The sequence below is a fragment of the Apteryx mantelli genome, chromosome 1 (assembly GCF_036417845.1).
Source record: "Apteryx mantelli isolate bAptMan1 chromosome 1, bAptMan1.hap1, whole genome shotgun sequence".
In the NCBI taxonomy this organism is placed as follows: Eukaryota; Metazoa; Chordata; class Aves; order Apterygiformes; family Apterygidae; genus Apteryx; species Apteryx mantelli.
In genome coordinates this window covers 125138792-125153243 of record NC_089978.1, presented here as the reverse complement: position 1 = coordinate 125153243, position 14452 = coordinate 125138792, and the positions used below count along the sequence as shown (strand labels likewise).

At 38.7% G+C, this 14452-nt stretch overlaps 1 long non-coding RNA gene across 6 annotated transcripts in view; it reads right to left on the bottom strand.

Annotated features, from left to right (window-relative positions):
* Positions 1-5352: 5352 nt before the first annotated feature.
* The window catches only part of LOC106490678 (uncharacterized), a 31183-nt gene continuing 22083 nt past the window's right edge, over positions 5353-14452 (bottom strand). For 3 of the 6 annotated variants that reach the window (XR_010884871.1, XR_010884861.1, XR_010884860.1), the window contains one exon: positions 7503-10413. This is a non-coding gene — a long non-coding RNA (uncharacterized lncRNA). Of the gene's footprint in view, positions 5586-7502; positions 10414-14452 lie in introns of those variants that run through there. The other 3 variants (XR_010884869.1, XR_001293654.2, XR_001293656.2) reach the window with 3 other exon arrangements.

Below are 14452 nucleotides of genomic sequence, written 5' to 3'. Positions count from 1 at the left end.
CAAATCACTTCACTATTCTGGGATTTACTCCCCCACACACTATATTCGTTTAGACTGTAAACCTTGTATTACTGTGTGCTCATATAATGCTGAATGCAACTGGATACTCATTTTGTTTGAACACTCACTCATTATTTCAAACACTACCAATCTTAAATATATTTAAACTCATAAACCTAGCCCAGACTCCTTGGCTTGCCCAGGTAAAAGCTGCCCCTGACTCAGCAAAGGAACAATATACCTGACGAGCCTTGAATCTGCATTTTCCTAGGTTTGCACAGGCTTCATGTAATAGATATAACTGCACACGAAATGTTACAATGACAATAAATACACATAAATCTACTTAACTGATGAGCATTCAGTCAGGCCTGATTAATGATGCCCTCAAGAGCAGCAACAAGCTACATTTTCACCCTTAACATTGAATAGCAACAGTTCTTAAGGATATGAAGCAACACAGAGTGCCATTTCTCTTCTAAGCCCTTGAGAAATATTCCCAGCATGATTCTGCCCATCGTTACAAAAGCACCGAATGGCAGCTAGAACTCAGGAAGGTACAAAGTCTCATCAACAACCCCACCACAGGAGGGAAAGAAACATAATCTCTGCTTCTTGGTAGTAAAGACTGTCACAAAAGACTAGCTCTACCTGCCTAGAGACTTACAGGAGAACCTCCACACCACACAACCCTTGAATAACCCTGAAACACCCCTGCAATAAAGTAGGTAGCTATCATTATCCAGAAACACAGCCTTCTGTCCAAAATAATACACCCAGCCAGGACATCTCCACAGGTTCTGGACTGGAGTTGGCTCTCATCCAGATAATACAGAGGACCACAAGCTCTGGTGTACCTGTGCTCATTCCTGTAGGCCTGTCTAAAGCAAGGCACTGAGACCTAGCTTAGGATGAGACAAGGTTAGACTTCAAGGATTCCTGTAACCCGTCCTGTGCTCAGACCAGCATCTCTCTCTGCTAATCACATTTTTTATGCTGCCAGTGTAATTTAAACTGAACGAACTGGTTTTAGAGTATTTAATACATAATGCCTGCTGGCATGAAAGGGACTGAAGAGCTAGAGATCAGACAGCCAAACATCCCTTTTGGCATCTTTGCTCTAATGATGCAATTGTGTCTCTGCCAGTCTCTGCCAGTCTCAGCAGACTGGCATTAAAGTGACGCTTTGCCCAGGAAAAAGTAAATAAACAGATTATGCTGCATCTGATCCATAAACAGCGGGATCTTATTAAAAGCCACCAAGTGCAACTTCAAACACCAATGTGTTGTAGCCTATGATTAATTTGCAAACCATTGGCCAAGTGAATAAAAGCTGTCTTTGTGTAGCATTTTTATTTTAAATAATATGTGGAAATAGATTTTTAATAGTTTTCTCCTAGGAGGTCAAAGTAGTTCTGATAATTAGGCTACCTAGTTAAATACTAATACTCCACAAAACTGGCCAATAGTCTGGTTTGCCAACACAGTGTAACAGAGGTGGAAATGAAATGTACCTAATTTTCCCAGCCACAGTACTTTCAAAAATGGTAGAGATGTTTATGCTCATTTTTCCTCTTGAAGAGGAGGTTTTCCATAGGTCATGGCAAGATCTTGGGCACAAGCACAACCAAGTTTTGACTGTAAGCGTCATTAGCCTAGCTGGTCTCTCCCTGTCCTGGTCTTTGCACCTGCGAGGCAACTTCAATACTATCTATCTCCCAGGAATAAATATCAATTAATTTCAGTTTGTGAGTTCCTTATCCTTAACTGCATAAAATAAAAACATGAGAGAGTAAGTCGTAAATTTTGGTACCTACTTGCTATAAAGGTGACTATACAACAAGAGCTTTAGGCAAATTTTAGCCTTGGTTCTAAATAGCCAGCTTTGGGAATTTTCAGCACGGCAAATAACTCAAAATTTTCAAGTAATGCATTGGGTCTTAGAGGTAAGACTGACCCTCAAGTCATGCCTCTTTTCTAACCTGAAGAACAGTGTACTGAGCTGGCACCCAGGTGATTTATGCTTTATTTTCACCATTCTAAAGCAATCCTTAAAGTGTATCACTTCCTTTTTGCAAGCTGTGGTTTCATCAGCTGTAAAACTAAGAAAAAGCTAATAAATCCCTTGTAAAAGGTTAAGATTTCTTGAAGAAAATCACTACAGAAAAGTTAGGCGCTATTATTCAAGTTAAAAAAGCAGAGTTGCTCTTTTTTGTTCTAACAACATCATGGAAAGACCAATTGCTCTCCGGCTCATATCCATGCAGTCATATTTAATCTGGTCTTTGCATAAACTGCCTCCTCCCTTATGATAATCTTTTAATTTAACACGAGTAGTGAAGGAGCCCAGCTGGCATTCCCAACAACAGACACTGACTAACAGATTTATGCCTTTGCTTAGTCCAGCAAACCTGGCTTTTACCAACTCTGCAAGACACACTGCAGAATATAGGACTCAATTTCCAGAGAGCTCGGCCCTGAGTCCTCAGATAGTACTCCACACTCCTCTGAAAATTTGGTTTTAGTGAGGAAGCGGTAGACTAAAGAATACACGACTGCAGACTTCAGTGTAGAAGGATGTTACTGATGTTGAGCTGCGACTGTAATTATGAACTGTACTAGAGCACAGGAAGGTAACGGTTGGAGATGAGATGGTGTTGCTGTTTTTTTAATTTGCGATTTTTATATACTCCTATATATATTGATATGACTATTTTTATCTACCTTGTAGAAATATTCAGAAAACAAGAATCTAAGCGCTGCAGTGACCAGGCTCACACCCAACTGTTCTTACTGCAAGTCAGCAGAAGTTCCTACTCTGAAAGAGTTTATGATCAAAATAGACAAGACCGATGAAGTCTGAGCTCAACAGAAGTGTGAGGATATGATATGTGACCAAGCTAGCAACTGGCAAAGTCAAGACAAAATCTAAATCCAAATCTCACTCCAGTGCCATATCCAGAGAAATTTTCTCTTCTTTCCCCATTGTATTTCAGCACCAACTCAGGTGTGGTATAAAGACCTTCTAGGCACCTTTAACGAATCAGATGGAAGATAAAATAAAAATACTGCCTAATGAATAGTCTTCTTTCCTCACCATTAGATTCTCCAAAATACCATTCTTTCTCCTCCTTTTTACATTCTCCTAACTCTGCACCTTTAATAGTTTTCAAGAATAACATTTCACAGTCCTAACTTTCAGCCTGCAATACATAAGGCTGGGTACTTTTATTCCAGTTTAAATGAATTATTAATATTGAATATGAATAATGAAAAAAATAATGTCATGTAACCCCCTAATAATTATTACAAAAATACATTTTCTGACATAATTCTGCATAATTTTCTGACATAATTCTGACATAATAAACATATTACTAAAATATATATATTTATCTCTATGCAGGCAAAGTTAGTATTTCTGACATACTTATTTCTAATAATAATTTTGTATAAAATAAAATCCTAGTTTTTCTATGAAATCTCAGGGTTTTTTTCAAATAAAATACTTCTATACTAAAAATGGAAGCATTCTGTTTCAATGGAAGCATTCTGTTTCTGCAGCTCTCAAACTGCATCCATCTGTTTTGCAATGCTTTAGATTTGGTAATGAAGATGGTAAAGCTATTCCATGTTTACAGCAAGGCAGCTGAGGAGAAATCTTGGCCACAGTCTTATACTGAGGTATACAAGCCCATTGTATGTGTGCCAGAACTGTAGACATGCAATTTTTTGTGAATGCTGATTGGACGTCCTTGCATATTTCTGGAGAGTAGATTCAGCTTTGAAGAACTTGGCCTCGACACCCTGAAAGTGTCTCAGTAATAACTGGAATTTTAGGAGGTGTTTTGTTTTTTTTTAAGTTAGCTAACTAATAGCTTCTAACTTGACTTAAAATTGTATCAAGCCAATCCCAGAAACGGCCTTTAAATGGACAAGATACTCAAATGAACGTAAAATGTGTTTAAATGACTATGTCAGGAACTTGCCTGTTACAGTTATCAGTGTCTAGCCATTCTCGGAGCTGAAATAAGTAAACTAAAATAAACAAGTATGGAGCTATGTTTACAGCTTGACAGAGTCATGTTTATGTTAACACCACAGAGCCAGCTGACAAAAGTCTACAAACAGCAATGAGCAAGGTCATGTCCATCCTGGACTCAAGCTAGCCTTCAACTGTCTCTATGAAAACTATGGCTTTCATACTACAGATTCACTCTGCAGTAGCGAAGCAGCAGCAGACTGGTAATTCCATGCTGCATACAGTGCATGAATTTTCTTCAATATTACAGGCTCATTTAAACCTACACATCTAACTTCCCCCAGATCAACCCTCCAAACATCCACTGGAATATGTGCAGTTTTCTGGAACACTAATGCAACTCCATTACTCACTGGTACCTTTAGTCTCATCTCTGTCTTCTATTTAAATCCTGAATCTTCAGAAAACAAGCTGTTTATACAGTGAGCAGTCCCATGCCTGCAACACAACTATTGACTTCTTATATGAGAACCCATGCACGCATACTCAGCAAATGCAGAATCAGGGCTTACATAATTATTTCTGAAATCTAGAATTCCACTTTTCACTTTGTTAAGGATGTTTTTGTTAAGAACGTTTGGGGAAATAATCTGGTAGTTTTATACAGGATATACTGTACCTGGAAAATAAGGTCCACTCAGCTACAGTTCTGTTTCTGTTGCGAAGTTCTAATTTTTACAGCTCTCTTTTGTTATCAAGTGCCAATTCAGCATTCTAGAACACTGATGGCTAACTTACACCAAAGCAATTAAAAAATTGAATCCTACAGTTTCTTCGTCTTCAAAGCGTGGTGGGGCCATGAGATCGACTTTCAGGAAAACTGGCACACACTGAAAGGCTGGCAATTCTTTAGAGCTCAAAACACCTCCCGTTAGGCCACAACAGTTCATTTGGAAAGGTGTTCAGGTAGCTGTTTGATACTGAAATGTTTTCTTAAACAAGAATCTGAGTTAGGACTCCTTCAATGGGATTCCAAGAAGCCAGCAGGAATCTGGAAAACTTCCTCACTTTTCAATTTATCACTTTCTGTAAATTAAACAGAGTCTGCGGCTATTATCGAAGTGCCACTTGCAAAAAATACTAGGAATTCTGCAGTATATCTTTACACTGATACCATTTGAACAGTAAGATGGATCTAGTACAAAAAGACATGAAACAGAATTAGATGCAATATGACAGTAAAGAATGCATACGCAAGAAAGAAGAATAAGAGAACCTCTTAATACAATTAGAACTAATGGCTGTAAGAACATTTCCGATGTAGAATATTTTGATGGCAAAGTAACCATTTGAATTTTTATTTAGCATTACAGATGAATCCTGGTAGCACATATTTCTTGGGCTTCTTTCTTCCAGACAAAGTTTCTTGTCAACTTCATGCAGAAGGTGCTGTAAATCCTGATGTTTTAAGGTAGGCTATTTGAAGCCATCTGTTTTGTTTCCTCCTGCTTCTGCCCCATCATTTTCTGCATATACCAGGTTGTTTCTTTCTTTCTTGAAGGAAGTTTTCATTTGATTATAGTCCAGCTCCTCTACTAGGAACCTGATTAATATAAACATAGCTTTACTTCAGGTTTTCTATGTTCAAGATGAAGCAAGCTGTTATATATACCTTAAAAACAGTTAAATAAATAATGTTTAGAATAGGTTCCTGATTTGTCCAGGGGCATATAACATCTCACGCTGCCAAAACATGAGCCAGCTCTCAAAGTTCCATTCATAAAAATGGGAAATAAAATGTGATTTAACAAAGAGGAAAAATGAGTTTGAAACCTTTCGAAAGAAGAATCATTTGGATGATAAAGAGATGTGAACTAGAAATCCCGACAAGACATAACTGAAGAAAAGAATGTTTTATCAAAGACAATTTTTCTTCTACTTGTTTAAAAGAGGTTAGCAAAAACAAACCACCAGTGTACTTTAAAGAGTACACCCTATGATCCGTGACGTGAATTTTACTGTGTTTTCACTTCATCAATAAATCTTTCAGAATAGGCAAGATCTGGATTTTTTAACTTTAAAACAAGCAAACAAAAAGCAAACCAACAAAACCTACAGGTCCTCTCTATGCAAGAAGAGGAAGGTGATGGTCATCTTTAAGAAAATAATGAAGTACAAAAGGGTTAGAAGCAAATACTAACCAATATTCAAATGAATATAGAATATAATATGCAAAATACATCACATCAAGGTGTTGTACAATTTTAAAGAAAGTGGAGAATTCGCTGGGAATCTTTAATTGCATGTACTGAGAACATTACATATTCACTGAGAACACTATAATTGCATGTATATGTATATGTTCTAAAGTGTAATGCCATAAGGGCATACCCTCTCTATTTCCAGCCAGAAGGCGAGAAATAACAAAAGCAACACTGGCCTGAGATAACTTCTCAGCTTGCCAGTGATCCCAGGGCGCACTTTGGGACTACTACACGGTGCACCTGGTGATCAGTAAAGCTCAGGGTTCGAATGAAAATACCCCGCTCCTCTTTGAAGAGCTTCCAGTATCCTGGAACATAACATGGTACACACTAAGTAAAAAGCAGACTAAGCTCTCATGCCTTTTTCACAGGTTCCAGGTGGAGAAATGCCAGAGTTTCTTTCCTAGGGCTTTCCTTGGAAAAAACACAAATGTCTGGCACAAAATGTACTTTTGTGTTTTCACTGGATGCCAAGCTGGAGCTCAGCTTTACTCGATTTCGCTTCAGCCATTCATCATATGGATCATCAAGTGATTTCAGCCTCCAGAGCTCCTTTATGAGTTTAAGAACACCTGACCCCCACTCCAGCCACGAAACTGGGACAGGAGGCAAAGCACACAAAGAAATGCCTGCACTTTATAGGCTGAGCCCTCAAACCCACAGGCACAGGAGTACGTTTATTCACCTAAGCTGTTCCACAGGGTAGTGCTAGAGCGCTCCTGAAGAGCAGACAGCGAACAGGCAGCAGCGTGGGGTATGTCCCAGTTCGTCCCCGTCCTACTCCCGGGGCTGCCTCCCAGGCAGCCTTGGGGTTGCTCTCAGAGCATCGGCGCACTCCTTACAGCGCACAGCGCCTTCGGCTGCCGCCAGCTTAGGCCCAGAGGTCAGCTACGGGCCCCGCAGGGCCTATGTTTCAGTCCCACTCACTGCAAAAACAGTGAAACCGGTCACTCAGGTGACCTCCTGCTGCCTTCAAGAGGGAGCATGTACTTGGTCATTGACTTCTGTGTGAGGAACACTTCAATTTTCTAAATTGAAACCTATCTCAGTTCAGAAACTGATTTGAGGAGAAGTGATATCTAGGGGCAACAGCATCTGTGAAAAGAGTACATGGAAGCAGTGTCTACCATCACATGTTGCTCTGCTACTGAAAGTCCCTGTGTTTAAAACAGAGATAATAATAACCTCCTCCAGCGTGAATGGAACTAAGAATTCTTCATAAGGCATTTCAAAATTCCCAAGTGAAAGCTATTAATTTTATTTATTATAAAATACACAATGGTTACAAACAACTATCAGACCCTAACATCTTAGTCAAAATGTCTAACAAAATTTGCTTCCTCATTTTCAAAACAATGCAAAGGCTATATGCTGCTTTTTTAAAATAGTAGACACCCAAACAGAATCTGACTGTATGTGTATATCAGACTTAATTAGAAGTTCCTGCTAAGCACTAAAGATTGAAATAAAACCTACAGAGCATTTACTTGCAGCAAAATGTAAGCAATCAATTTAACAATACTGTCTTTTTCTTATCATTGTCTTAGTATTCACAGAACAAGAGCTGTGTTTACAAGGTCAAAAAGTAATTTGAAGAAATCTTTGATTAAAAATTTCTAAATGTTATAAAATAATCAAACATTTCTAAGATCTTATTAAAAGCTCCAAGTGAATTAATACATTGAAGTAGAAATCTAGTTAAACATCTAATTAGAGTTTAAAAGCCACTGAACACTTTAATAAAGGCCTAACTAAAATAGTGTAATATTGTCTGTAATATTTCAACGCAATATTTCAGTTGTGAAACGTCTGAGTTCTTCCTGCAACTCCATGGAGAATCAGAAGATCGCACTTCCATCCCTCTCTCCCCATTAGAGAATCTACATAGGTAATTTGATTTTGAATGAAATCCCTGAAATTCCTCTGAAGAGGATTCAATCTTTACATGGAATTGTAGACAAAACTGGAGATACTGATTTTTATGTCTTTATTTTAGAGACCTGATATTGCCAGATAAGTAGGAGTGGAAATTTAAACCAAGGTAATTCATGTTTGGCATGACAGAGGGCTATCCATCAGCAGAACTGTGCCTGTTGAACTAACACGTTGCAAAAGTTCAGTGTTGATTAAACTCATCCAGATTTGGAAAGGACTTAGCCTAAAATGATCCTTTGGGGGACAGAGTAAATCTGAAGTATGTCACAACATTTCAGTTCCCCTGGTGTACTGAAAGGTATACAGGCAATCACAAAAATATTTTTTTGCAGGGTTGTTTCCTGCTTTTATTCATCCTGACTGTGGGATGAATTTTAATATTATATATACAAGAGGCAAAAAGTGCAAAAACATTTTCCCCAGGAAAGCCTGGACTGAGTTTCACCATTTAAAAACCCCTTCTCCACTCCTTACCTAGTAAAAATAAAGAGCTTCGGATAAAAATATTTATCTGTGGTCTAGAACTCACACTCTGACTGAATCTTGAAACACCTCCCAGTCAGGCCTATGGGAAACAAAAATAGAAATGATCTGAGCTTAAATGTCATAGACTATTAGAATATCAGACTAGTGATGGCCAAGTTACATCAATCTATCCCCAAACCAGTTTACTATTAAATAAAGTATCTTCACATTTTTATATTGGAACACCTTTCTAGAGCATTATGGTATTTTGAAATTGTAAAGCATTGGTTAATGGAGAAACAAGTTTTAATTTTCTAGCGGTTTCCATGGAATGAGGTAAATTTAAAATACTCTTCAAGAACTGTGTGCCAAAATACGATTGGCAAGTGCTCTGCACTGTGAACTGAGATAGTCAAAGTTTAAAAATTCTATTCCATGAGAAATTACACCATTGTGCCTTTTCCTGCTGTGTCTTCAGATTGAAGAGGGATGATTCTGTTTTTTCCTCCCCCAAAATAACAAGAAAGATGAAAAATACATTCATAGTATATTAACACAAGCTTATCAAAGCACTCAGTTTTGACTTGTTTGCTTGATTCTTTTATACAATACATATATGGAATAATATACAATGTACATACAACAATAAAGAATCAAAAGGTTAAAATGAAGGCAAAGCACAGCAGTGTTACCAAAACAAAAATTCAAAACATTTCATTCAAACTGTTGATGAAACTGCTTTTTCCTAGAAAACGCTTCTGTTCAATCACATAACATTTGAAATAGTCCATCCCAAAGCACTCTAACTACTGCTAACTGTAAATGTACACGAGAAAGCCAAAGCAACACGCTGGCTTGCTACACTTACTTTATGTAAGATACGCATCTTTTCCAGCAACTTATTTCTTACTTTAACTCTTCCTAGAATGTGACTTGTCCAACAAAGCATAACTGCAGTGCTTTGAAGCAGAAGGAAAGAAAGAAGCAAAAAACACTAAAACAGCTTGAAGGCACAGAAAATACGGTACTAAAGCCAATGGCACAATATCTGCACAATCCAGAAGATCAACAAGGCTCAGAAATATTTTCTTGCTGCGCAGGGGTGAGCTGGAAGGAATTAGAAAAAAAAAAAAGTCTGAAGTGCTACTTAAAAGTGTGAAGCAACAGTCATGACTAAAGCACAGTGAATTGGAGCCTGCCACAGCCAGCTGCCATTTCAAAAGTGTTGTTTGAATAGTGGATTGTGGAAGGAAGCCTAGAGATGGATAAATGCCTCCAGGAGCCCCAGGGAAATACAGCTGCTCCACAGCCATTAAAAATAGCAGTGTGAATTCCTGCTCTGACAACAGGGCAAGTGGAAGGTCTTTGGCCCCCAGTAAGCTCCAGAGGAATACTAAAAACCCAGGAAGCTCCTTGAAGCCTTACCCTGGGCCAGCCCTGCAGAGCCCACACCCACCCTGCCTAGATACTGAATTCTGATGAGCAAAAGCAAAAAAAAAAGGTATATAGTTTGGGGATAAAATGGAAAATGGCATATTTGCTGAACAGAAAGCTCTGCTTGGCCTCCTTAATTCTTTGCAGGTTGGAAATACTTGCAGTGATTCTGTAAAGCACTGGCACAGAGGGCGCAATGGTTAGCTGGTCGTATCTTCGGTGGGTAGTGGTTCATATTAATCATGTTCCAGCCTTTCAAAAACAGTCTGTATGTCTGAATCAATTAATTCCTGCAGCCTTTGTGTGCAGTAAGCAAGTGATGTCATCTGTTTTCTGAGGTAGGGAAAGCAGAAGGAACCGAAATCTTTACAACAGGAATGTAAAGCAGACAGGATGAATACCTCGTATTTCTTTTGTTTAGAGCTGTGCTACCAAGAATCTGTCCCGCCTGTTTCTCTCTCTCCTTTTATGTTACTCAGTGTTATCTGTTCAGATCTCAAAAGTGAGTTAAGCACCAGAAAATGTACAGAGTGGCTGAACACCCCCACCCCCAAGGGCTCTAAGAGCTTAAAAAGCCCTAAAAAGGCAAATAGGAAGTTTTTCATGTTTTAGCTAGTTTTTGGCCTTTCCACTTAATAATGCCATCAGGTGATGGTTGCAAAGAAAAGCTCAAAAAACATGTAAAATGAAAAGTCTTTTTTTTTTTTTAATGAAAGCTGATACTTAAACATATGGCTGGACTTGCTGGAGTTAAACAAAACATTCAGTATTGACAGTAATTTGACACGATGTCACTTTATGTGGGAAAAAAGTTAAATTTATTTGGAAATCTTGTTCTGCTAACCCTCAGAATTACTTCAAGGGAGAGACTGTAATAACGAGGGGCTTCTGGATGCAGGGTGAGATCTGTACTGTCTAAGGGGACTAAGAAGATTTATCCTCCTCCTTCTGAGCAGTACATTATGATCCACCGGACTGGCCATGTATTTGCCCTTGCAGTTTATCCAGGGGAATCTGCTAAAGAGCACCAAGGGTGGAATCCCAGTGCTGCTGAAGGTAATGGCAAAAACTCCCAAGTATTTCAGTTGAGCTTGTCTGGTATTAATTTCCTGACTCACACTATGATTTTGGTCATTTTGGGGGGAAAATCAAAATCTACACAATAATCTGAGACCAGGTGGGAAAGCTATCACAACATAAGAAATACATCTGTTATGAGGTGTTAATGCATGCACTCTACAATTCAGGGGCATTATTGAATAATTCTGCATACTGTGGAGATGTCTGAGTTTGGATATAAAAAATCCAACTATGGTAGTACAGGTGTCTACCCTGATGAGAGAGTTTAAAACTAGCTCAGATGTCTCTGAGCTTTGTGACATGCAGTGAAGCCATTTCTTCACTGATGAAGGAAGTTTACATTCAACTCCTCCTCTCAGGGTGATATGTAAGATAAATTATGTAAACATGGGTAGATGTTATAAGAAAGACTTCTTACATTGATTTACTAAAAATCTTCTTCACCTCTTTTTAATATCTGTTCTGTGATGGCTGGAGCTGACTAGCATTTTGAATACTAACAGGATTTACCAAAAATATCTCTTGATCCATGATGTGTTATTTCTATTTTAAACTGGAGACCTACAGAAAGAAGTGAAAGATGAGGATTTATTCCATACTTTGACCAAAAAAAAAAGCTAAAAGTATTGATAAAATAATAGAAGAAAAAATAAATCAAAAAATATCTCCTAAATCTATCACATAGGGTGTTTCACTGTTTCAATACAATATAAAAGAAAAAATTGGTACAAAGCCCAATTATTGCCTTGAGTGCAGCATCAATATTGCTCATGTCTTCATATAACTTTCTGAATTTTCCTGTAAGTTCATAAAGCTAGAACGAGCTGTCTATGAACTGATAAAGAACTTCACTTTCTGAGGCAAAATATGATGTCCCCACCAGAATCAGCTGTGATAGGAGGTTCTGACAGTTTCTTCTCATCCCAAGGGTCATTTCTTGGTAAGGTACATTTGTTCCTATTATAGAAAAGCTGCCGGCAGAATTCTCAAATTGCACAGATGCTTTGCACAGTGTTGTCAGTGAACAGCCTAGGCTTCCAAAACAGAATTAATGGACATTTCAGGGGAACTATGCCATAAGCAGCCACTTCCCCAATGTCACAATGTGACTCTGGGAACTGTTAGTCCCAAAGACCACTTAAGTTCCTGAAGTTTGAGGTGAATCCAAGCAACCAACACGTGTGTGTGTGAGCTAGGAAAACACCAGAGGAGATGCATCAGAGGGACACATTCTTAGTGTGCCAATTTCATATCTAATCTTCTGATTTTTGATGTCACTAACTGCTGTAATTGGGAAGGACTGTATCTCCAAGCTGTTGCTGATAAAGGATGAAATGTGACAGTTGCACATCACAGTAACAGAACGGCCAGCACTGGCAGGAATTACATACTTTGTTGACTCTGGAGAGAGTGTTTGAATCACAAATGTGAAAGCTTAGCGGGAAATGGAACAGGGTACAGAAGTGAGGGTTTCCGCCAGGAGCAAGCAAGGTGCATAGGATGCGACCCAAAGATGTTACTTTGATTTCTCTGTCTCAGTTGGCATTATGCGAAGCCTCCAGAAGGGCAAAACAAACCAATCATGTTAATACTTCTGAAACTATCACCTGGAATGCCTGAATTGCCATTTTGGCTCTGAAATTGATTCCCTTTGTGTCCTTGGAGATACACTTAGCAGTACCAAGTTACAACACCTAGATTCATGCTGAAAAGCTCCTTATTCAGCAAACAGTCCTACCAATTCCAACAGGAATAGGTATGAAGTAACATGTTATACCTCTTGAGCAAGATATGGTGCAGTCCGCTTTAATAATTTCATGCATAAAAGCAAGAAATTGTAAGAATAATATATACCCTTCCTGTTCACATATGGGTTATAAGATTTAATGTTTTTCCAGTCCTTTGGAGATGTAAAGATTGACACTGAAATGAAGTATTTTTGATAAGTTTTTATATGTCATAAAGGCAGCAGGATCTGCACACATAATCTGCAAGATGCCCTATTACCTTACCTCAATGCAGTTTTTCTTAATCAAAGTGTAGAATATCTTGTCTGAGTGTTGGAGGAGGAATTACGGTGTGATTATTTTGGGTACCTTTCCATCAGGTAGAGCATGAGCTGGAACACTGGGTAAGCAGTGTCTTCCCTCTTGTATTGGTCCCACCACTTTGCTATCTCTCAAACAACTGTACATTTGGATCACTGCCCCTACCTTGTGACTCACTGATGTACTACTATTTCCCAGGAAATGATAAAAAGATATGGATTTTAGGGGACTTTGCATAAAATCAAGTTTAAACTGCAGTGGTTCTCCACAAGACATGAGATAGTGCAGTCTTCCCAGAGTGACATTCTCTGCTGGGTCAGATGTATACATGCTAACAGGACAGCTCTGAGAGGAGCATCTCAGCATGCAATTTTTCATCTCTTTCCTAGGGCCTGAAAGCCAATGTATACATTTGGCCAATCTGTTTCCACCTAGCTTGCAAGCTTCTGAAATCCTGTTTTCAGATTTCCAAATGTGAGGATGAGCTACCACAGTTTTAGCTCAGATGGTTATAAACAGGGCCCCGCGATCCCTCAGACAGATACAAACTCCAAACTACTAGCACTGAGATGCCCAGAGGACCAGAGAGCACCTAAATCTGGGCTTTGAGAGGGAGAGCAGGAACAATTGCTTTGACACAACTAGAGAAGGTCGGTTAGCAAATGTAATGTCCCAGAAGGACAGGAGCCATCCCCCACGAATCCCATTCCTCTGCTTCCCTTGCCAGGGACCTCCCCCACCACCCCCAAGTACTTCACCAATCAGGCATCATTTTCACATGTATTTTGCATATAAATGCACCTTCATATAAGTTTTGCTTTCTTTTCAAAATACTCTGAACACTTTTTAAGCCTGTGCCAAATTCAGCATGGCCAAAGGCTATAAGCATGAGCATAATATATGAAACTGAAGAAACTGCCTTTAAAGGCAGTACTACAACTAAGGAGTATTTCCTACTAATGCTTTATAAGAATTGAATTTAGCCAAAATATAAAAGGAAGTGCACACAATGGTGAACTTAGAGGACCCTAAGTTCTAGGCTAGCAAAACTGACTCTCACAGTTTTCCTCTAAAACTCTTACAATTTTATACTCTATGGCCTCCACTCTCCATTCCACATATTCCCTCTTCCCACCGCAAAAATAAATTTATCAAATTTCTGAACTACAATACAGAATATCCCCTTCAGTTTTATTTGCAACAAAAAGGTTTTCTTTGCTGTTGCTATTTGCCTGAACTTCTCC